General features: G+C 44.7%; 4 non-coding genes across 4 annotated transcripts; all 4 read left to right on the forward strand.

Moving 5' to 3' along the window:
• Positions 1-9,494: 9,494 nt before the first annotated feature.
• Positions 9,495-9,658, forward strand: LOC135043444 (U1 spliceosomal RNA). Its single transcript, XR_010236313.1, has one exon. It is a non-coding gene; the product is annotated as a U1 spliceosomal RNA (small nuclear RNA).
• A 152-nt stretch (positions 9,659-9,810) lies between these two features.
• Positions 9,811-9,973, forward strand: LOC135043470 (U1 spliceosomal RNA). The gene has a single exon (XR_010236338.1). It is a non-coding gene; the product is annotated as a U1 spliceosomal RNA (small nuclear RNA).
• Positions 9,974-10,634: 661 nt separating this feature from the next.
• LOC135043438 (U1 spliceosomal RNA) lies at positions 10,635-10,798 on the forward strand. The gene has a single exon (XR_010236307.1). It is a non-coding gene; the product is annotated as a U1 spliceosomal RNA (small nuclear RNA).
• A 145-nt stretch (positions 10,799-10,943) lies between these two features.
• On the forward strand, positions 10,944-11,106 carry LOC135043461 (U1 spliceosomal RNA). The gene has a single exon (XR_010236329.1). It is a non-coding gene; the product is annotated as a U1 spliceosomal RNA (small nuclear RNA).
• Positions 11,107-24,844: the final 13,738 nt, after the last annotated feature.

The raw sequence follows: 24,844 nt of genomic DNA on the forward strand, positions 1-24,844 counted from the left end.
GGGTTTCTGTTCCTGGGAACTGGCTAATCTCTTCAGCCTTTTTCCTCTCCCTCTGTCACGAGCAGAAAAGAGGAACCTTTTGTCCGCTTGCCAACAAAGGACTGCGCCTGATAATACGGCGTCTTATTTTGAGAGGCGACCTGGGGTACAAACGTGGATTTCCCAGTTGTTGCCGTGGCCACCAGGTCTAAAATACCGACCCCAAATGTCCCCTTTCAAAGGCAATACTTCCAAATGCCGTTTGGAATCCGCATCACCTGACCATTTTACTGGTAGAATTGGACAACGCACTTATACTTGATGCCAGTCGGCAAATATTCCGCTGTGCATCATGCATATATAGAAATGCATCTTTTAAATGCTCTATAGGCAATAATATACTATCCTTATCTAGGATATCAATATTTCCAGTCAGGGAATCCGACCATGCCAACCCAGCACTGCACCTCCAGGCTGAGGCGATTGCTGGTCGCAGTATAACACCAGTATGTGTGTGAATACATTTTTGGATACCCTCCTGCTTTCTATCAGCAGGATCCTTAAGGGCGGCCATCTCATGAGAGGGTAGAGCCCTTGTTCTTACAAGCGTGTGAGCGCCTTATCCCCCCTAGGGGGTGTTTCCCAACGCACCCTAACCTCTGGCGGGAAAGGGTATACAGCCAATACTTTTTAAGAAATTATCAATTGTTATCGGGGGGAAACCCACGCATCATCACACACCTCATTTTATTTCTCAGATTCAGGAAAACTACAGGTAGTTTTTCCCTCACCGAACATAATACCCCTTTTTGGTGGTACTCGTATTATCAGAAATGTATAAAACATTTTCCATTGTCTCAATCATGTAACGTGTGGCCCTACTGGAAATCACGGTTGTCTCTTCACCGTCGACACAGGAGTCAGTATCCGTGTCGGCGTCTGTATCTGCCATCTGAGGTAACGGGCGCTTTAGAGCCCCTGACGGCCTATGAGACGTCTGGACAGGCACAAGCTGAGTAGCCGGCTGTCTCATGTCAACCACTGTTTTTTTTTTTTTTTTTTTTATACAGAGCTGACACTGTCATGTAATTTTCAACAGTACATCCACTCAGGTGTCGACCCCCTAGGTGGTGACATCACTGTTACAGACACTCTGCTCCGTCTCCACATCATTTTTCTCCTCATACATGTCGACACAAACGTACCGACACACAGCACACACACAGGGAATGCTCTGATAGAGGACAGGACCCCACTAGCCCTTTGGGGAGACAGAGGGAGAGTATGCCAGCACACACCAGAGCGCTATATATATATATACAGGGATAACCTTATATAAGTGTTTTTCCCCTTATAGCTGCTGTATGTTTTAATACTGCGCCTAATTAGTGCCCCCCTCTCTTTTTTTAACCCTTTCTGTAGTGTAGTGACTGCAGGGAAGAGCCAGGGAGCTTCCGTCCAACTGAGCTGTGAGGGAAAATGGCGCCAGTGTGCTGAGGAGATAGTCTTCGCCCCCTTTTCGGCGGCCTTATCTCCCGTTTTTCTGTATATTCTGGCAGGGGTTAAATGCATCCATATAGCCCAGGAGCTATATGTGATGTATTTTTTGCCATGTAAGGTATTTTTATCATGTTTTATTGCGTCTCAGGGCGCCCCCCCCAGCGCCCTGCACCCTCAGTGACCGGAGTATGAAGTGTGCTGAGAGCAATGGCGCACAGCTGTGCGCTACCTTATTGAAGACAGGAACGTCTTCTGCCGCCGATTTTTCCGGACCTCTTCGCTCTTCTGGCTCTGTAAGGGGGCCGGCGGCGAGGCTCCGGGACCCATCCAGGCTGGGCCTGTGATCGTCCCTCTGGAGCTAATGTCCAGTAGCCAAGAAGCCCAATCCACTCTGCACGCAGGTGAGTTCGCTTCTTCTCCCCTTAGTCCCTCGATGCAGTGAGCCTGTTGCCAGCAGGTCTCACTGAAAATAACAAACCTAAACTAAAACTTTCACTAAGAAGCTCAGGAGAGCCCCTAGTGTGCACCCTTCTCGTCGGGCACAGAAATCTAACTGAGGCTTGGAGGAGGGTCATAGGGGGAGGAGCCAGTGCACACCACATAGTCCTAAAGCTTTCTTTAGATGTGCCCAGTCTCCTGCGGAGCCGCTATTCCCCATGGTCCTTACGGAGTCCCCAGCATCCACTTAGGACGTTAGAGAAAAGAGGCGTTGGTTACAACTGTTGCTGTTCATCCACAAGAAGGAATTTAATGTATCAATTACAATTGGAAAGTAACGTGTAACCCTGATTTAGGGTTTAAACAACACTTATACTGAGGTAGTTATAATATGGTGACTAAAATGGAGTATAAGCATATATATTATTCATATAAAAGTTAATGGATGTTGTAATACTGTATGCATGTTGTGAGGTAAATAATACAGTTCACATATATGTAATTGTATGTACATTGATGTAAATGTAGTGGTGAATACAATGAAGGCTTATTTTATGGTTTCACAGTGTATCTAAAGGGTTAATGTCCTTGTGCTCCTAACTGTCAATCACCTAGTGAGGTGATTGCCAGTGGGCGGGGCATCACCTCAGAGTGGGTCATGTGACTACTAGAGAGGAGTGGAGAGGTGCTGTGAGTGTAGCTGAGAGAGAGACTGCATATCCCTTGGTGAGAGGACATAGTTTTTTGCTGCTCCGGCCGTCGCCCGCATTAGAGCTGAGCGGTATACATTGCGGCGGCCGGAGGGGGCTTAGTGTGTGAAGCCAGAACAGGGCTTCCTTACTGTAAAGGTGGTGACAGCAGCATTGAGACTCAGAACTGTTCATAGAACCCAAGATCAGCGCTAGTCAACTCACCCAGCAGTATTGGAAGGGCACATCTGTGACAGGGACACAGAGAGGGTTCCTTCCTACCTATTACCGGCACAGACTCTGACAGCCACAACAAAGAAGCCAGGACCAGCAGCAGAGGCTCCATTCTGTGTGGCTGTAAGTGTAAGGGAGGAGTCGGGGGAGCATCCTGCAGCAGCATCACTAGATGGTAGAAGTGTGAGTGCATAATCCAGCCATTTATATTACCCCTACACTAAGCACAGCAAGCCATAGGTGACTATTGTACATAGTCAATTTCATATTGGGACTAAGTACTCCAGGGCTAGGCCGCAATAATGGCTATTAAGCAGGAGGATAGTAATGGGTCACAGTAGTCAGAGTGACCTATAATTACAGTTCCATGTATGGCTTAATCATAGTGCTAAGGAGAAGGTAGAAAGCACTGGGTATATATATGTAACAGGAGGAGTGGAGTGAAACTTGAACTGTTTAACGCTTCATAAATAGTTTTAAAACTCCCCCATATATCAGCATCACATCAGTCAAAGGAGAGCCAGAGACATTGTTCCGCAGCGCTAAATAGAAAGTAACACCCTAAAGCTGCCACCTAATTTGTGTATTTATGCCCCTGAATTAGCAGAATTAGAGTCAAGGACATTAAAGGTAGCCATACTACAGTGACATTGGATGGATGTTAAAGCCTCTTAGCCACAAAGGATTAGAATATCATCCCGATTCAAGGACTAGCTTGTGGCACTTTAATACAACTGTGTTATATGTATATTCGTGAACCCGTAAGAAGGACTGACACGTAAGAGACTATTAGTTATAAAGTTAAAGGATTTGAGCTCGCTGTGACTATGATAAGAGAAACCATCTCTTGCAGATATATTTAATATAGACTCATCCTAAGAGACAACAATAATTTGAGGCATACAGGAATCGAAAAGCTATATATGCTCTGAAATATAGAAAGCATCAGCTACTTCAAATGGACACAAGGACGCAGCATAACAAAGGTTTATCATACCAGCTTCTTAGGAGTTTAGTTTAATACTGGACAACTACAGTAACATTTTTACTGAGGAAAGGATACAGATTCCTTGGTAATCAACTGTTGATGTTGCTATCTATGAGCTAAATAGATACTTTCTGTTATCTGCCAAGGAGGAACTATAAGTAACCTTATAGGAGAAAGTAATCGCTACCATAAGTAGACTGAGCCAAACATCTTTCTCTTTAACTGAAGGGAAAACTGATAGTTGATACTAAAACATAGTGTCAGACATTCTGTATTAACTGCTGTTATTTTTAGGAAGTTTATGGGCCCTTATAGTGCACTATCATATTAAGAGTACCCGGGTCACTCTAACACCTAAGGGTGTCTTGAAAAGAAAAAGGATTTGTTGTATTGCATGCAGGTACTGTGTATAGGCCTAATTGACAGGCTGTTAGCATGGATTAATGACTTAAAGGGGAATGTGTAATTGATGAAATGTTAATGTATACTTAATCCATTTGGTACTGGTCATTAAAGTGTTATACTTTCCATGTGTGTCTGGTCCGTCTGGAAGTTGATCTGAAGATCCTGGAAGAAAGAGACAGGTATATTAGATAATATATCTATGATATAAGGGAATCATCCCCTAAGGATAGAGATCAGGCTTACTCAAGCAAGCCTTAACGGTAGTTAAATACTACACATAGCTTGAGTGGAGGCACAGCTATTAGGTAACCATCCCTTAATAGAATACATAGACAGCTCTCGTTCAAGGTAATGAGGGTAGGGTTACATTTGGAGGCACCGCGTGAGATAGAAGTTACACTCAGGCCCTGTTACACCACAGGTGTCAGCTGCCATTAATTATTATTGATAAAGTCCTCACATCCCTAAAAATAAAATACAAATATGGGAAAGAAGCAAAGGAACAGGGAGAAGGTTGGACATAAAGCCATTGCTGTATCAGTTGGGAGAGTTGAAGCCATTAGAGAATGTAAAAGTATGGACAAACAAGAGTACCGTAAGGGACCAGGCTTAAAGGAAGAGGTGACATGCAAGTTTGTGGGAACTTTTGTAAATAACCTAGGTGTGAAAAATGAAAAAATATTAGATATCCCTGTAGAGTTGGAGAAGAGAAAGAAAAAATCAAAGGACAAGAAAGTCAAACTTGATCCCCACCTAAAGGATAGTGAGGGAGGTGTTAGTGACAACCTTGCTCATACTTTGGTCGCTAACATGGATTATGGAATGAAAGGAGATAAGAATGTTCTACCACTGAAAGAGAGAGTTCCAGGGGAAGTGAAGATAGATGTAGGTATACAGAGATTAGAAACTGTGCTAAAGCAAATAGCTGAGGATTATAAGAAACATGGACAATTAGTATTAGCTCTTCCAAAAGATCAACAGAAGGACCTGCTTTCCCGGTTTCCAACTTCCATTGAGGAACCAACAAGAAGAGATAGCCCAGTGGATCTACAGACCCCGATAGAGGTGATAAGACATATAGCACTGGACAGGTCTAAACATCAGTTGTTGGAGGTTCTAGATGAAACCCAATGGAAGCTAAAAGAAGAACAGATGTTTAACACCAAAATTGATGAGAGGAACAAAGAGCTTGAGAGAGAACTTTGGTTTATACAGAGAGAGATGGAAACCATGGCATCTGATGAAAGACAAACCAGAGTGGATCAGGAGCAACAAAAGTTGATAATGTACCAGCAGCAGGAAGACAATATTCATTCTCTGGAATCAAAAATAACTGAGTTGTCTGAATTATTGGAAGTGGGTAAAGAAACTGAAAAGGAGGATCATATTTGTCTGAATGAAATGAAAGAAAGACTGTCTCAGCTAGAATCTGAGAATAAAATACTCAAGGATGCCAACTTCCTAAACAACTGTCCTGAAGACCGTATCCATGAATTTTCTATGCGACCGGATACTAAGGACATAGCATTACAGACTGAGGTAGTGGATGGTATATTGCTGAGACAATCTTCTATGAATAAAGTTGATAGTAAAGGGACACAGTATATGTCTCTTAAAATGACTGGCACAGTAATATGGTTCCATGTGAAGAAAGGCTATGGCTTCATTAAAAGGCATGACACCGGAGAAGACATATTTGTACATTGGACATCCATAACGAAGAATAACCCCCTAAAACTGTTGTACAGTGTAGGAGATGGAGAGAAAGTAGAATTTGAAGTGTTGGAAGGGGAAAAGGGTGTACATGAAGCAAATGTGACTGGCATAGGTGGAGTACCAGTGAAAGGGAGTCGATTTGCTCCAAACCGACGAGGATCATACAGTTATTGTTATCAACCACGAGAAAAAGTGGTTGATGAAGGAAGTGCATATTCAGAACAAAGGCAAGGGAGAGATCCAGCTCCATGTCATCCTTCTACAACCTTACATTACCGACCTCTCTCGAGATTCAATGGTAGAGTAAATCAGTCCCAGGATCAAGAAACGGAAAATTCAGATGCTAAAGACTTGATAACTTTAGAAGCTTCGTCAGAGAAAGAAACTAGTCTCAGTGAAAATCGTAGTGAGGTACATGATAACTTTACCCTAGCACAATCTCTTAAATCTTCCATCCGAAGTCCAGTACTAAAAGAAGTCAATAAATCAGGTGTAGAAGAGCAAGGGAAACCAGCACGATCAGAGAACACTATCCCTGGGAGGCATGAAGGCTATGTAGTTCCATCCCTCCCTATTTGGCCAACAGTTAAAATGGTTGAGATGAGGTGGCTTGCTAATGGATGTGAATGAATATATACTATTTTAGCATAGTGAGTAAGGTAGATGGTGCATTGGCACCTAAAGATGTTAAACAGTGACAATGCACCAGGGGGAGAAATGTAACCCTGATTTAGGGTTTAAACAACACTTATACTGAGGTAGTTATAATATGGTGACTAAAATGGAGTATAAGCATATATATTATTCATATAAAAGTTAATGGATGTTGTAATACTGTATGCATGTTGTGAGGTAAATAATACAGTTCACATATATGTAATTGTATGTACATTGATGTAAATGTAGTGGTGAATACAATGAAGGCTTATTTTATGGTTTCACAGTGTATCTAAAGGGTTAATGTCCTTGTGCTCCTAACTGTCAATCACCTAGTGAGGTGATTGCCAGTGGGCGGGGCATCACCTCAGAGTGGGTCATGTGACTACTAGAGAGGAGTGGAGAGGTGCTGTGAGTGTAGCTGAGAGAGAGACTGCATATCCCTTGGTGAGAGGACATAGTTTTTTGCTGCTCCGGCCGTCGCCCGCATTAGAGCTGAGCGGTATACATTGCGGCGGCCGGAGGGGGCTTAGTGTGTGAAGCCAGAACAGGGCTTCCTTACTGTAAAGGTGGTGACAGCAGCATTGAGACTCAGAACTGTTCATAGAACCCAAGATCAGCGCTAGTCAACTCACCCAGCAGTATTGGAAGGGCACATCTGTGACAGGGACACAGAGAGGGTTCCTTCCTACCTATTACCGGCACAGACTCTGACAGCCACAACAAAGAAGCCAGGACCAGCAGCAGAGGCTCCATTCTGTGTGGCTGTAAGTGTAAGGGAGGAGTCGGGGGAGCATCCGGCAGCAGCATCACTAGATGGTAGAAGTGTGAGTGCATAATCCAGCCATTTATATTACCCCTACACTAAGCACAGCAAGCCATAGGTGACTATTGTACATAGTCAATTTCATATTGGGACTAAGTACTCCAGGGCTAGGCCGCAATAATGGCTATTAAGCAGGAGGATAGTAATGGGTCACAGTAGTCAGAGTGACCTATAATTACAGTTCCATGTATGGCTTAATCATAGTGCTAAGGAGAAGGTAGAAAGCACTGGGTATATATATGTAACAGGAGGAGTGGAGTGAAACTTGAACTGTTTAACGCTTCATAAATAGTTTTAAAACTCCCCCATATATCAGCATCACATCAGTCAAAGGAGAGCCAGAGACATTGTTCCGCAGCGCTAAATAGAAAGTAACACCCTAAAGCTGCCACCTAATGTGTGTATTTATGCCCCTGAATTAGCAGAATTAGAGTCAAGGACATTAAAGGTAGCCATACTACAGTGACATTGGATGGATGTTAAAGCCTCTTAGCCACAAAGGATTAGAATATCATCCCGATTCAAGGACTAGCTTGTGGCACTTTAATACAACTGTGTTATATGTATATTCGTGAACCCGTAAGAAGGACTGACACGTAAGAGACTATTAGTTATAAAGTTAAAGGATTTGAGCTCGCTGTGACTATGATAAGAGAAACCATCTCTTGCAGATATATTTAATATAGACTCATCCTAAGAGACAACAATAATTTGAGGCATACAGGAATCGAAAAGCTATATATGCTCTGAAATATAGAAAGCATCAGCTACTTCAAATGGACACAAGGACGCAGCATAACAAAGGTTTATCATACCAGCTTCTTAGGAGTTTAGTTTAATACTGGACAACTACAGTAACATTTTTACTGAGGAAAGGATACAGATTCCTTGGTAATCAACTGTTGATGTTACTATCTATGAGCTAAATAGATACTTTCTGTTATCTGCCAAGGAGGAACTATAAGTAACCTTATAGGAGAAAGTAATCGCTACCATAAGTAGACTGAGCCAAACATCTTTCTCTTTAACTGAAGGGAGAACTGATAGTTGATACTAAAACATAGTGTCAGACATTCTGTATTAACTGCTGTTATTTTTAGGAAGTTTATGGGCCCTTATAGTGCACTATCATATTAAGAGTACCCGGGTCACTCTAACACCTAAGGGTGTCTTGAAAAGAAAAAGGATTTGTTGTATTGCATGCAGGTACTGTGTATAGGCCTAATTGACAGGGGGTTAGCATGGATTAATGACTTAAAGGGGAATGTGTAATTGATGAAATGTTAATGTATACTTAATCCATTTGGTACTGGTCATTAAAGTGTTATACTTTCCATGTGTGTCTGGTCCGTCTGGAAGTTGATCTGAAGATCCTGGAAGAAAGAGACAGGTATATTAGATAATATATCTATGATATAAGGGAATCATCCCCTAAGGATAGAGATCAGGCTTACTCAAGCAAGCCTTAACGGTAGTTAAATACTACACATAGCTTGAGTGGAGGCACAGCTATTAGGTAACCATCCCTTAATAGAATACATAGACAGCTCTCGTTCAAGGTAGGGTTACAAACGATTAAATTACAACAGCTGTATCCAGTAGGATTTTTTGGACCCTTTAATAAACATTCCGTTGTCATCAAGGGCAATATGAAATAGATCCTGATTACATTTAGATATGGATAGTGGTGCCTATATATGTTGACTCCATTGTATTTTATTGAATGTGGGTTTCTTCTGTCTATATATATTTTTTAAAAATAAGGAGCTTGTATATTTTATTTTTTGCGCTCCCTTGATAACAAGTGTGATTATCTTTAAAATTTGGTTTATTATTGGTAGAACAGTACTACCTATGGGAGCAGCATTTTATAATATATGGTGAAAATTAATAGATGTATAAAGATTAAATAAGCAACAAATTGGTGAAATAGATAAGTTTTGATAGGAGCACTGGGTTCTATATATATATATTGACATTTGGTTATATATATGTATAGACTTTATAAATTCTTGACAGAGATGTGCCTGAGCAGCGGCCCTCCCCAGCCCTATCCCAAATCATACTTATTTTGCATAGGAGATACCATGGTCATGAAGATTGTTCTCCCAGGGTGAGGTTCATTCATTGCATTCTGGGTATGCTGACCCCTGTGATTTCCCCAAATGTGGGAAACTCGACTGCATTATTTGTGGTAGTGGGGGACTGTGTTTGTGCTTTCCTCTGGTCAGCTCTGGTAAAAGTCAGATTTATTTGTCTCAGATCTTCCTCTAGCCTTGTTCTTCTTTCGAGAGTTTCCATGTGCTGCCTCAGTTGGATCTCCTTCACTTGACAGGGGGGTGCCCGAGCAGCGACCCTCCCCAGCTCTAGCCCAACTCCTACTTACCTGCCAGGTGAGATACTATGATCATGAAGATGCTTCTCCCAGGGCAAGGCTCACCCATTGCACTCTGGGTGTGCTGCTCCTGCGGTTTCCCCAAATGTTGGACACTTGACTGCATAATTTGTGTTTCCCCTGGTCGGCTCTCGTATAATTCAGATCTCTTTGTCTCAGGTCTCTCTCCAGCCTAGTTTGCTGTCTGTTTCCACTTCTCTTTTCTTGAGTTGCTCCCTTCTATGCCCTTGCGCACTATCCTGACTTCTCCCGTCTGCTTACTTTGTGCCTTCCAACGCACAATGCAAACTACAGGTAGTGCTGCAGGGCCCACACCCTTTTACTTGCCTTACAGAGCAGCTCTGGAGCTGTTACAGTGCCCAGCTGCTGCAAGAAATCAGCTTGAATGCTTCAGGGGCTGGGGCATAGCCCCACACCGAAGTAGGGTGGAGGTGTTTAATGCGAACTAGGGGTCATCCAAGCGCCGCAAAAGGCCGCCATGCCCTGCACGCCCCTTTTCTCTTTTCATATGCAGACGAGGGTTGAAGCCAACTTTGACCCACTGCTTGGATGACATCACCATATGCAAATCCATCTGCTGCAGGCCTTCCCCCAGGAATGCTTGCACTAGTTGTTGCATTTGGTTTGTTGTTTGGGGGTGCTTCAGTATTAGGCAGCCTTCTGCCCTCCCATGTTCATCTGAAAATATGTGTTCTCCCTGCAGTTGTTGTCCCCAGATGAGAGTTCCCTTGTGCTGCCTCAGTTGAATCTCCTTTACTTGACAGAGATGTGCCTTAGCAGCGGCCCTCCCCAGCCCTATCCTAAGTCATACTTATTTTGCATAGGAGATACCATGGTCATGAAGATTGTTCTCCCAGGGTGAGGTTCATTCATTGCATTCTGGGTATGCTGACCCCTATGATTTCCCCAAATGTGGGAAACTCGACTGCATTATTTGTGGTAGTGGGGGACTGTGTTTGTTCTTTCCTCTGGTCAGCTCTGGTAAAAGTCAGATTTATTTGTCTCAGATCTTCCTCTAGCCTTGTTCTTCTATCGAGAGTTTCCTTGTGCTGCCTCAGTTGGATCTACTTCACTTGACAGCCCGAGCAGCGACCCTCCCCAGAACTATCCCAAATCCTACTTACCTGCCAGGTGAGATACTATGATCATGAAGGTGCTTCTCCCAGGGCAAGTCTCACCCATTGCACTCTGGGTGTGCTGCTCCTGCGATTTCCCCAAATGTGGGAAACTTGACTGCATAATTTGTGTTTCCCCTGGTCGGCTCTCGTATAATTCAGATCTCTTTGTCTCAGGTCTCTCTCCAGCCTAGTTTGCTGTCTATTTCCACTTCTTTTTTCTTGAGCCGCTCCCTTCTATGCCCTTGCGCACTATCCTGACTTCTCCCGTCTGCTTAATTTGTGCCTTCCAACGCACAATGCGAACTACAGGTAGTGCTGCAGGGCCCACGCCCTTTTACTTGCCTTACAGAGCAGCTCTGGAGCTGTTACAGTGCCTAGCTGCTGCAAGAAATCAGCTTGAATGCTTCAGGGGCTGGGGCATAGCCAACATGAGCCCCACACCGAAGGAGGGTGGATGTGTTTAATGCGAACTAGGGGTCATCCAATCGCCGCAAAAGGCCGCCATGCCCTGCACGCCCCTTTTCTCTTTTCATATGCAGACGAGGGTTGAAGCCAACTTTGACCCACTGCTTGGATGACATCACCATATGCAAATCCATCTGCTGCAGCCTTCCCCCAGGAATGCTTGCACTAGTTGTTGCATTTGGTTTGTTGTTTGGGGGTGCTTCAGTATTAGGCAGCCTTCTGCCCTCCCATGTTCATCTGAAAATATGTGTTCTCCCTGCTGTTGTTGTCCCCAGATGAGAGTTCCCTTGTGCTGCCTCAGTTGAATCTTCTTTACTTGACAGAGATGTGCCTGAGCAGCGGCCCTCCCCAGCCCTGTTAGGCCATCATCTACACGGCATAGCCCTGAATTTTCCAATGCGCAGCTCTTTGCAAAAGAGAGATATTGGCAAGGAAAAGCTGTCTTGTACCTTTGCATTTTTCTCCCAAACGAAGGACACTAGAACATTTTTTTTAAAGCCTCCTGTTAGGCCATCATCTACACGGCATAGCCCTGAATTTTCCAATGCGCAGCTCTTTGCAAAAGAGAGATATTGGCAAGGAAAAGCTGTCTTGTACCTTTGCATTTTTCTCCCAAACGAAGGACACTAGAATGAAAATTTTAAAGCCTCCTGTTAGTGCTTCATCTACACGGTATAGCCCTGAATTTTCCAATGCGTAGCTCTTTGCAAAAGAGAGATATTGGCAAGGAAAAGCTGTCTTGTACCTTTGCATTTTTCTCCCAAACGAAGGACACGGCTGTGGCTACCTCTGTGTCGGCACTCGGCAGCCCGTCCATAATTGTATATACCACCTAACCGTGGTTTTTTTTTCTTTCTTTATACATACATACTAGTTACGAGTATACTATCTCTTTATCAACCAGTCTATATATTAGCAGCAGACACAGTACAGTGCGGTAGTTCACGGCTGTGGCTACCTCTGTGTCGGCACTCGGCAGCCCGTCCATAATTGTATATACCACCTAACCGTGGTTTTTTTTTCTTTCTTTATACATACATACTAGTTACGAGTATACTATCTCTTTATCAACCAGTCTATATATTAGCAGCAGACACAGTACAGTGCGGTAGTTCACGGCTGTGGCTACCTCTGTGTCGGCACTCGGCAGCCCGTCCATAATTGTATATACCACCTAACCGTGGTTTTTTTTTCTTTCTTTATACATACATACTAGTTACGAGTATACTATCTCTTTATCAACCAGTCTATATATTAGCAGCAGACACAGTACAGTGCGGTAGTTCACGGCTGTGGCTACCTCTGTGTCGGCACTCGGCAGCCCGTCCATAATTGTATAAACCACCTAACCGTGGTTTTTTTTTCTTTCTTTATACATACATACTAGTTACGAGTATACTATCTCTTTATCAACCAGTCTATATATTAGCAGCAGACACAGTACAGTGCGGTAGTTCACGGCTGTGGCTACCTCTGTGTCGGCACTCGGCAGCCCGTCCATAATTGTATATACCACCTAACCGTGGTTTTTTTTTCTTTCTTTATACATACATACTAGTTACGAGTATACTATCTCTTTATCAACCAGTCTATATATTAGCAGCAGACACAGTACAGTGCGGTAGTTCACGGCTGTGGCTACCTCTGTGTCGGCACTCGGCAGCCCGTCCATAATTGTATATACCACCTAACCGTGGTTTTTTTTTCTTTCTTTATACATACATACTAGTTACGAGTATACTATCTCTTTATCAACCAGTCTATATATTAGCAGCAGACACAGTACAGTGCGGTAGTTCACGGCTGTGGCTACCTCTGTGTCGGCACTCGGCAGCCCGTCCATAATTGTATATACCACCTAACCGTGGTTTTTTTTTCTTTCTTTATACATACATACTAGTTACGAGTATACTATCTCTTTATCAACCAGTCTATATATTAGCAGCAGACACAGTACAGTGCGGTAGTTCACGGCTGTGGCTACCTCTGTGTCGGCACTCGGCAGCCCGTCCATAATTGTATATACCACCTAACCGTGGTTTTTTTTCTTTCTTTATACATACATACTAGTTACGAGTATACTATCTCTTTATCAACCAGTCTATATATTAGCAGCAGACACAGTACAGTGCGGTAGTTCACGGCTGTGGCTACCTCTGTGTCGGCACTCGGCAGCCCGTCCATAATTGTATACTAGTATCCAATCCATCCATCTCCATTGTTTACCTGAGGTGCCTTTTAGTTGTGCCTATTAAAATATGGAGAACAAAAATGTTGAGGTTCCAAAATTAGGGAAAGATCAAGATCCACTTCCACCTCGTGCTGAAGCTGCTGCCACTAGTCATGGCCGAGACGATGAAATGCCAGCAACGTCGTCTGCCAAGGCCGATGCCCAATGGCATAGTACAGAGCATGTCAAAACCAAAACACCAAATATCAGTAAAAAAAGGACTCCAAAACCTAAAATAAAATTGTCGGAGGAGAAGCGTAAACTTGCCAATATGCCATTTACCACTCGGAGTGGCAAGGAACGGCTGAGGCCCTGGCCTATGTTCATGGCTAGTGGTTCAGCTTCACATGAGGATGGAAGCACTCAGCCTCTCGCTAGAAAAATGAAAAGACTCAAGCTGGCAAAAGCAGCACAGCAAAGAACTGTGCATTCTTCGAAATCCCAAATCCACAAGGAGAGTCCAATTGTGTCGGTTGCGATGCCTGACCTTCCCAACACTGGACGTGAAGAGCATGCGCCTTCCACCATTTGCACGCCCCCTGCAAGTGCTGGAAGGAGCACCCGCAGTCCAGTTCCTGATAGTCAGATTGAAGATGTCAGTGTTGAAGTACACCTGGATGAGGAGGATATGGGTGTTGCTGGCGCTGGGGAGGAAATTGACCAGGAGGATTCTGATGGTGAGGTGGTTTGTTTAAGTCAGGCACCCGGGGAGACACCTGTTGTCCGTGGGAGGAATATGGCCGTTGACATGCCAGGTGAAAATACCAAAAAAATCAGCTCTTCGGTGTGGAGGTATTTCACCAGAAATGCGGACAACAGGTGTCAAGCCGTGTGTTCCCTTTGTCAAGCTGTAATAAGTAGGGGTAAGGACGTTAACCACCTCGGAACATCCTCCCTTATACGTCACCTGCAGCGCATTCATAATAAGTCAGTGACAAGTTCAAAAACTTTGGGTGACAGCGGAAGCAGTCCACTGACCAGTAAATCCCTTCCTCTTGTAACCAAGCTCACGCAAACCACCCCACCAACTCCCTCAGTGTCAATTTCCTCCTTCCCCAGGAATGCCAATAGTCCTGCAGGCCATGTCACTGGCAAGTCTGACGAGTCCTCTCCTGCCTGGGATTCCTCCGATGCATCCTTGCGTGTAACGCCTACTGCTGCTGGCGCTGCTGTTGTTGCCGCTGGGAGTCGATGGTCATCCCAGAGGGGAAGTCGTAAGCCCACTTGTACTACTTCCAGTAAGCAATTGACTGTTCAACAGTCCTTTGCGAGGAAGATGAAATATCACAGCAGTCATCCTACTGCAAAGCGGATAACTGAGTCCTTGACAACTATGTTGGTGTTAGACGTGCGTCCGGTATCCGCCGTTAGTTCACAGGGAACTAGACAATTTATTGAGGCAGTGTGCCCCCGTTACCAAATACCATCTAGGTTCCACTTCTCTAGGCAGGCGATACCGAGAATGTACACGGACGTCAGAAAAAGACTCACCAGTCTCCTAAAAAATGCAGTTGTACCCAATGTCCACTTAACCACGGACATGTGGACAAGTGGAGCAGGGCAGGGTCAGGACTATATGACTGTGACAGCCCACTGGGTAGATGTTTGGACTCCCGCCGCAAGAACAGCAGCGGCGGCACCAGTAGCAGCATCTCGCAAACGCCAACTCTTTCCTAGGCAGGCTACGCTTTGTATCACCGCTTTCCAGAATACGCACACAGCTGAAAACCTCTTACGGCAACTGAGGAAGATCATCGCGGAATGGCTTACCCCAATTGGACTCTCCTGTGGATTTGTGGCATCGGACAACGCCAGCAATATTGTGTGTGCATTAAATATGGGCAAATTCCAGCACGTCCCATGTTTTGCACATACCTTGAATTTGGTGGTGCAGAATTTTTAAAAAAACGACAGGGGCGTGCAAGAGATGCTGTCGGTGGCCAGAAAAATTGCGGGACACTTTCGGCGTACAGGCACCACGTACAGAAGACTGGAGCACCACCAAAAACTACTGAACCTGCCCTGCCATCATCTGAAGCAAGAAGTGGTAACGAGGTGGAATTCAACCCTCTATATGCTTCAGAGGTTGGAGGAGCAGCAAAAGGCCATTCAAGCCTATACAATTGAGCACGATATAGGAGATGGAATGCACCTGTCTCAAGTGCAGTGGAGAATGATTTCAACGTTGTGCAAGGTTCTGATGCCCTTTGAACTTGCCACACGTGAAGTCAGTTCAGACACTGCCAGCCTGAGTCAGGTCATTCCCCTCATCAGGCTTTTGCAGAAGAAGCTGGAGGCATTGAAGAAGGAGCTAAAAGGGAGCGATTCCGCTAGGCATGTGGGACTTGTGGATGCAGCCCTTAATTCGCTTAACAAGGATTCACGGGTGGTCAATCTGTTGAAATCAGAGCACTACATTTTGGCCACCGTGCTCGATCCTAGATTTAAAGCCTACCTTGGATCTCTCTTTCCGGCAGACACAGGTCTGCTGGGGTTGAAAGACCTGCTGGTGACAAAATTGTCAAGTCAAGCGGAACGCGACCTGTCAACATCTCCTCCTTCACATTCTCCCGCAACTGGGGGTGCGAGGAAAAGGCTCAGAATTCCGAGCCCACCCGCTGGCGGTGATGCAGGGCAGTCTGGAGTGACTGCTGATGCTGACATCTGGTCCGGACTGAAGGACCTGACAACGATTACGGACATGTCGTCTACTGTCACTGCATATGATTCTCTCAACATTGATAGAATGGTGGAGGATTATATGAGTGACCGCATCCAAGTAGGCACGTCACACAGTCCGTACTTATACTGGCAGGAAAAAGAGGCAATTTGGAGGCCCTTGCACAAACTGGCTTTATTCTACCTAAGTTGCCCTCCCACAAGTGTGTACTCCGAAAGAGTGTTTAGTGCCGCCGCTCACCTTGTCAGCAATCGGCGTACGAGGTTACATCCAGAAAATGTGGAGAAGATGATGTTCATTAAAATGAATTATAATCAATTCCTCCGCGGAGACATTGACCAGCAGCAATTGCCTCCACAAAGTACACAGGGAGCTGAGATGGTGGATTCCAGTGGGGACGAATTGATAATCTGTGAGGAGGGGGATGTACACGGTGATATATCGGAGGGTGAAGATGAGGTGGACATCTTGCCTCTGTAGAGCCAGTTTGTGCAAGGAGAGATTAATTGCTTCTTTTTTGGGGGGGGTCCAAACCAACCCGTCATATCAGTCACAGTCGTGTGGCAGACCCTGTCACTGAAATGATGGGTTGGTTAAAGTGTGCATGTCCTGTTTTGTTTATACAACATAAGGGTGGGTGGGAGGGCCCAAGGACAATTCCATCTTGCACCTCTTTTTTCTTTTCTTTTTCTTTGCATCATGTGCTGATTGGGGAGGGTTTTTTTGGAAGGGACATCCTGCGTGACACTGCAGTGCCACTCCTAGATGGGCCCGGTGTTTGTGTCGGCCACTAGGGTCGCTAATCTTACTCACACAGTCAGCTACCTCATTGCGCCTCTTTTTTTCTTTGCGTCATGTGCTGTTTGGGGAGGGTTTTTTGGAAGGGACATCCTGCGTGACACTGCAGTGCCACTCCTAGATGGGCCCGGTGTTTGTGTCGGCCACTAGGGTCGCTAATCTTACTCACACAGCTACCTCATTGCGCCTCTTTTTTTCTTTGCGTCATGTGCTGTTTGGGGAGGGTTTTTTGGAAGGGACATCCTGCGTGACACTGCAGTGCCACTCCTAGATGGGCCCGGTGTTTGTGTCGGCCACTAGGGTCGCTAATCTTACTCACACAGCTACCTCATTGCGCCTCTTTTTTTCTTTGCGTCATGTGCTGTTTGGGGAGGGTTTTTTGGAAGGGACATCCTGCGTGACACTGCAGTGCCACTCCTAGATGGGCCCGGTGTTTGTGTCGGCCACTAGGGTCGCTAATCTTACTCACACAGCTACCTCATTGCGCCTCTTTTTTTCTTTGCGTCATGTGCTGTTTGGGGAGGGTTTTTTGGAAGGGACATCCTGCGTGACACTGCAGTGCCACTCCTAGATGGGCCCGGTGTTTGTGTCGGCCACTAGGGTCGCTTATCTTACTCACACAGCGACCTCGGTGCAAATTTTAGGACTAAAAATAATATTGTGAGGTATTCAGAATAGACTGAAAATGAGTGTAAATTATGGTTTTTGAGGTTAATAATACTTTGGGATCAAAATGACCCCCAAATTCTATGATTTAAGCTGTTTTTTAGTGTTTTTTGAAAAAAACACCCGAATCCAAAACACACCCGAATCCGACAAAAAAAATTCGGTGAGGTTTTGCCAAAACGCGTTCGAACCCAAAACCAAAACACAAAACCCGAAAAATTTCAGGCGCTCATCTCTAGTGTATACACTACTATAATAAGAATTTACTCACCGGTAATTCTATTTCTCGTAGTCCGTAGTGGATGCTGGGAACTCCGTAAGGACCATGGGGAATAGCGGGCTCCGAAGGAGGCTGGGCACTCTAGAAAGATCTTAGACTACCTGGTGTGCACTGGCTCCTCCCACTATGACCCTCCTCCAAGCCTCAGTTAGGTACTGTGCCCGGACGAGCGTACACAATAAGGAAGGATTTTGAATCCCGGGTAAGACTCATACCAGCCACACCAATCACACCGTACAACTCGTGATATGAAACACAGTTAACAGTATGAAACAATAGAGCCTCTCAACAGATGGCTCAACAATAACCCGATTTAGTTAACAATAACTATGTACAAGTATTGCAGATAAACCGCACTTGGGATGGGCGCCCAGCATCCACTACGGACTACGAGAAATAGAATTACCGGTGAGTAAATTCTTATTTTCTCTAACGTCCTAGTGGATGCTGGGAACTCCGTAAGGACCATGGGGATTATACCAAAGCTCCCAAACGGGCGGGAGAGTGCGGATGACTCTGCAGCACTGAATGAGAGAACTCCAGGTCCTCCTCAGCCAGGGTATCAAATTTGTAGAATTTTGCAAACGTGTTTGCCCCTGACCAAGTAGCTGCTCGGCAAAGTTGTAAAGCCGAGACCCCTCGGGCAGCCGCCCAAGATGAGCCCACCTTCCTTGTGGAATGGGCATTGACAGATTTTGGCTGTGGCAGGCCTGCCACAGTATGTGCAAGCTGAATTGTACTACAAATCCAACGAGCAATAGTCTGCTTAGAAGCAGGAGCACCCAGCTTGTTAGGTGCATATAGGATAAACAGCGAGTCAGATTTTCTGACTCTAGCCATTCTGGAAACATATATTTTCAGTGCCCTGACAACGTCTAGCAACTTGGAGTCCTCCAAGTCCCTAGTAGCCTAGGCACCACAATAGGCTGGTTCAGGTGAAACGCTGACACCACCTTTGGGAGAAACTGGGGACGAGTCCTCAATTCTGCCCTATCCATATGGAAAATCAAATAAGGGCTATTACAAGACAAAGCCGCCAACTTTGATACTCGCCTGGCAGAAGCCAAGGCCAATAACATAACCACCTTCCACGTGAGATATTTCAGATCCACGGTTTTTAGTGGTTCAAACCAATGTGATTTTAAGAAACTCAACACCACGTTGAGATCCCAAGGTGCCACAGGAGGCACAAACGGGGGCTGACTCTGCAGCACTCCTTTTATAAATGTCTGAACTTCAGGTACTGAAGCTAGTTCTTTTTGAAAGAAAATCGACAGAGCCGAGATCTGTACCTTAATGGAACCCAATTTAAGGCCCATAGTCACTCCTGCTTGCAGGAAATGCAGAAATCGACCTAGTTGAAATTCCTCTGTTGGGGCCCTTTCGGCCTCACACCATGCAACATATTTTCGCCATATGCGGTGATAATGAGTTGCTGTAACCTCTTTCCTGGCTTTAGTAAGCGTAGGAATGACTTCCTCCGGAATGCCCTTTTCCTTCAGGATCCGGCGTTCAACCGCCATGCCGACAAACGCAGCCGCGGTAAGTCTTGGAACAGACAGGGCCCCTGCTGCCGCAGGTCCTGTCTGAGTGGCAGAGGCCATGGGTCCTCCGATATAAATTCTTGAAGTTCTGGGTACCAAGCTCTTCTTGGCCATCCACGAGAGAAGGCTGGTTACTGATAGTCTGGTGTGATGTGATGTCCTGACGTATGGAGTCAATTTTGGATGTGAAGTAAGTGGCAAAGTCAAGAGCAGAGAGTGAGGAAGGGAGACGAGGTGGAGGTGGGCAGAGGAGTGAGTTGAGAGTGGCAAAGAGGCGCCGGGGGTTGGAAGACTGGGAGGAGATGAGGTTCTTGAAGTATGACTGTTTAGCAAGAGAAAGGGCAGCACTGAAGGATAAGAGCATAAGTTTGAAATGGAGGAAGTCTGCCTTAGAGCGTGATTTCCTCCAGTGTCGCTCAGCCGTACGTGAGCATTTTTGCAGATATCTGGTGCATTTGGTGTGCCAGGGTTGAGGTGTTAATTTGTGAGGGTGACTAGTGGTTGGTGGAGCAACAGAGTCAAGAGCAGAAGTAAGGGAAGCATTGTATGTGGAAGTGGCTTGTTCACGGCATGAGAGAGAGAGAATAGGAGAGAGAAGTGAGTCAAACAGGGAGGAAAGGAATGTGGTGTCAATAGCTTCAATGTTACGCTTAGTGATGGTAGCCTTAGGAGGTAGAGATGGGGAAGTCGAGAGAGATAGGTTGAAGGAGAGCAGGTGGTGGTCAGAGAGGGGAAATGGGGAGTTGGAAAAATCAGAAATATCACAGCGGTGAGTGAAGACCAGATCCAGTGAGCTCCCATTCACATGGGAGGGTGAGGAGGTCCACTGGGAGAGACCAAGTGAAGAGGTGAGGTTAAGGAGTTTAGAGGCAGGGGATTGTGTGGGGATGTCAATAGGGATGTTGAAATCGCCTAGGATAATGGTGGGAATGTCAGAAGAGAGGAAGTGAGGAAGCCAGGAAGCAAAGTTGTCGATTAATTTGGAAGCAGTGCCAGGGGGGCGGTAAATGACAGCTACTCTAAGATGGACTGGTTGGAAGAGGCATATGGCGTGGACCTCAAATGTAGAGAATATAAGGGATGGTTCTGGTGGTATGAGTTGGTAGGAGTAACTAGAAGGTAAAAGGACCCCAACACCACCCCCATGGCGACCCCCAGGTCGGGGTGTGTGTGTGAATGTAAGGCCCCCAGCAGAGAGAGCAGCAGCAGAAGTAGTGTCAGAGGGCGTAATCCAAGTTTCAGTAATGGCTAGTAGGTGTAGGGAGTGGGAAATGAAAAGGTCATGAGTAGGGACCAGTTTGTTATAAACAGATCTGGCATTCCAGAGGGCACAGGATAGGGGGTATGAGTTTGTGGGAGAGATGTGAATTAGATTTTCAGGGTTGCTGTAGCGATGAGGTGGGATTAAGTTTGAGGGCAGGGATGATGAGAGAGTAGTGATGGTACGGGTGCCGGAGCTAGGAGGGGAAACTGCAGGAGGTGGGCAGGGAGGGAGGTCAGTGTGATGTGGATGGGGGTGTGGGGAGGTGACAGGGAAGGGAGAGAGGGAGCAGGGCTGAGTTGTGGGGTAGCAGGACCATGGGGCTGAGGTGAATGAAAGTGGGGTAACAGGAAAGGTGGGGGAAGGAAACAGAGGGATGGAGGGGAGACAGAGGAGGGGAGAGAGGAGGAGGTGGAGGAGACTAGGGGGGAAGGCTAAAGATACATTATTAGGTAGACACTGAGTGATGTGGGGAGTATAAGAAAACCTTGACATAGTGTTAAGTAGGTAAATAGGTTGAGGGAAAGTGGAAGTAGGAGAGGAGACTGTAAGGCAATCCGAGCAGAAGAATTGCAGAAATGCAGGTGAGAAAAGCAGTGTAGGCTCAAGGGGTGTAGATTTAGTATGAAATGAGTCAAAAGCGTAGATAAAGTGGGTGCAGAAAAGTATTTGGAGTGTAAGAAATGAAAGGATTGTGAGAGGTTTAAGAAGCAATGGTAATTATGTTAGATGTTTTAAGTGTTTGCAGGTAAAATTGCATTGGTGCAGCTGTGCTTAAAAAACAAAATTACAATAATACAGATACAGGCATTTGTAGGTGAAATGGATGGTTTATGAAATGTCCAAGTAAGGTAGTTCTGTGCTATGTAATCAGATGCAACAATCAGGAGGTGAGTGATCTGAGGAGTAAGTGACTCACATTTGTTATTAGTTCTTCAGTTTTCTTTGTTTTGTTAGATTGGTGTGCTTCTGTTTTCCTTCTTTTTCACTTCGATTGAACGCTGATTGAACACTGCTGTTATGTGTCAATTTTATCACGCTTTGATAAAAATGCACGCTTAGATCAATAAATGCACAGCCAAATGGCTTTGCACAGCCTACACCATTGGACTTAAGTAGAAGACTATTACAAGTGAAACCAATAATTGAAATCTGTAACGACACCCCACCCCCTCAAATGCCAGGCAATAAATTACCTTAAAAACAACAACCAGGCATTCCACAAAGATTAAACTGGGTCTATATCATTCAAAACTTTAAAAAAGTACTTCAAAATCACATACTATGCAATAATGTTTCAATTTGCATTACCCAGCAGAATTAGCTTCGCATATATAGATATAGTGCAGCAGAATATATTGGTGGTTGTAGTCAATTGTAATTACTCAGCAGAATTAGCTTTGCATATATAGATATAGTGCAGCAGAATATATTGGTGGTTGTAGTCAATTGTAATTACCCAGCAGAATTAGCTTTGCAAATATATAGTGCAGCAGAATATATTGGTGGTTGTAGTCAGTTGTAATTACCCAGCAGAATTAGCTTTGCATATATATAGTGCAGCAGAATATATTGGTGGTTGTAGTCAATTGTAATTACCCAGCAGCAGCTCTACTGCACTCAACATCACCAGTGCTCACAATATATATAATGCTATATACTATGCCATAGTGGTGCTTACTATATAACACCTCCTACTGCGTTCCCCCTGGCAATGAGCATGACACCCAGAGAGTGAAACCCCTGGCAATGAGCATGACACCCAGCACGTGAAACTCTTGGCATTGAGCAGTTTTTGTAAAAGTAATTAGAAGCTTTACTGTAGGGCATAGTGTATCACAGATATTGTGGTGAGTGACATAATATGTTCCAAAGGGCATTAATGTGTGGGGCTTAACATGGTGGAAATTACTGTACTTTTTTCCCTGTGGTGGCCGAGGTCAGTTGGTGCAGGGTCAAGAACTGGGGTGTAAGGTAGTCTTTGCCTGCAAGGCTACGCCCATTTTATGGAGACCATACCCATTTTTGCGAGGTCACGCCCCCCCCATCCCGTCCGGAGCGCTCACGCAAATATAGTTTTTTTATATATATATATATATATATATATATGGGGGAGGGGCACAATTTTTAATGCCAATGGTGGCGGGGGGCACGCATTTGAAGCCAAATTGTTTAGAAACACCCCTGCAAGAAAATATCTGTAAATCCAATGTTACCATAAGTGTGGCATATACCTGCGCTTGCTCGCGGGGTGAGAACATCTCCCTAATTGAATTCAGCGATATGAATAGAGGTTGTGCAGCAGCCACAGAAAGGGTTAATCTCTGCAGCTTGTCACTAAATTACATTGTTGCAATTTTAGCTGGGAGCTGCAATAATTACTCTAATATATAACACAGCCAACACTTCTATATTCACACAATATACTGCATGGTGAATATAGAAGTGGTGCTTACTAAACAGCACCTCCTACTGCATTCCACATCACCGCTGGTCACACTCATATCAGGCCCATAATGCTGTATACTATGCCATAGTGGTGCTTACTATATAACACCAGGTGCTGTGCAGTGGTCAAAACACACTAACTGGTCCCATGCTGTTGTTGAACTAAAGGCCTATACACACGATGAGATTCGGTCTATGCTAATAGGTTTAAAAAGGTTACATAAAAGCTACTTTATGTATTTATTCATTAAAGTTTTTAAGTTGTATTTTACAACCATACAATGATATGATATATAATGTATCGTATAATCATTACATAATGTTGATGGCATTGAATTGTCTCTGCCTTGACTAGTGGCAGCAGCTTCAGCACTAGGTGGAAGTGGATCTTGATCTTTCCCTATTTTACCCTCCACCTTTTTGTTCTCCATTTTTTAATGTGTGGAATTATATGCCAGTAATATATCTGGAATTAGACGGTGGTAATGTCTGGAATTAGATACCACTAGATAGATACCAGATATCACTGCATACCCTCCAACATTTTACACACAAAAATTGGTACAAATTAGAAAAAGGGGCGTGGTCATGGGTAAAGGGGGCGTGGTCACGCCCCTTTTCCTATACTTTCAATGGAAGTTTGGAGAGCCAAAAATAGGTACAGACCATGAAAAAAAGGTACTGTACCTATTAAAAAGGTACAGTTGGAGGGTATGTCACTGTGACTGGAATGATGACATATGCACAGTGACAGGACACTACCACAGCACCCTACAGCAGCCATATGCGGCACAAGACACTGGAGTATTAGTAATGTACTGTAGTATACTGAGCACCACAAGACAATGAGCAGTGATACGGAGCACTGATGAGATTACTAGAACTGACACTGAGCAGCCAGATGCAGCACTGGACTATTAGTAATGTTCTGTAGTATACTGAGCACCACAATGCAGCACAAAACAATGAGCAGTGATACTGAGCACTGATGAGGATACTAGAACTGACACTGAGCAGCAAGATGCAGCACTGGACTATTAGTAATGTACTCTAGTATACTGAGCACCACAATGCAGCACAAGACAATGAGCAGTGATACTGAGCACTGATGAGGATACTACTGAGAACTGACACTGAGCAGGAGAGACACACTACAATTTCATCTTGCGCCTCTTTTTTTATTTATCTTTGCATCATGTGCTGTTTGGGGCTATTTTTTTAAGTGCCATCCTGTCTGACACTGCAGTGCCACTCCTAGATGGGCCAGGTGTTTGTGCTGCCCACTTGGGTCGCTTAGCTTAGTCATCCAGGGACCTTGGTGCAAATTTTAGGACTAAAAATAATATTGAGAGGTGTGAGGTGTTCAGAATAGACTGGAAAGGAGTAGAAATTATGGTTATTGAGCTTAATACTATAGGATCAAAATTACCCCGAAATTCTATGATTTTAGCTGTTTGAGGTTTTAAAAAAAAATCACCCGAATCCAAAACCCAAAAGGGTGGTTTTGCCAAAACGCGTCCGTATCCA

This window comes from Pseudophryne corroboree, unplaced genomic scaffold (genome assembly GCF_028390025.1).
Source record: "Pseudophryne corroboree isolate aPseCor3 unplaced genomic scaffold, aPseCor3.hap2 scaffold_861, whole genome shotgun sequence".
Lineage (NCBI taxonomy): Eukaryota > Metazoa > Chordata > Amphibia > Anura > Myobatrachidae > Pseudophryne > Pseudophryne corroboree.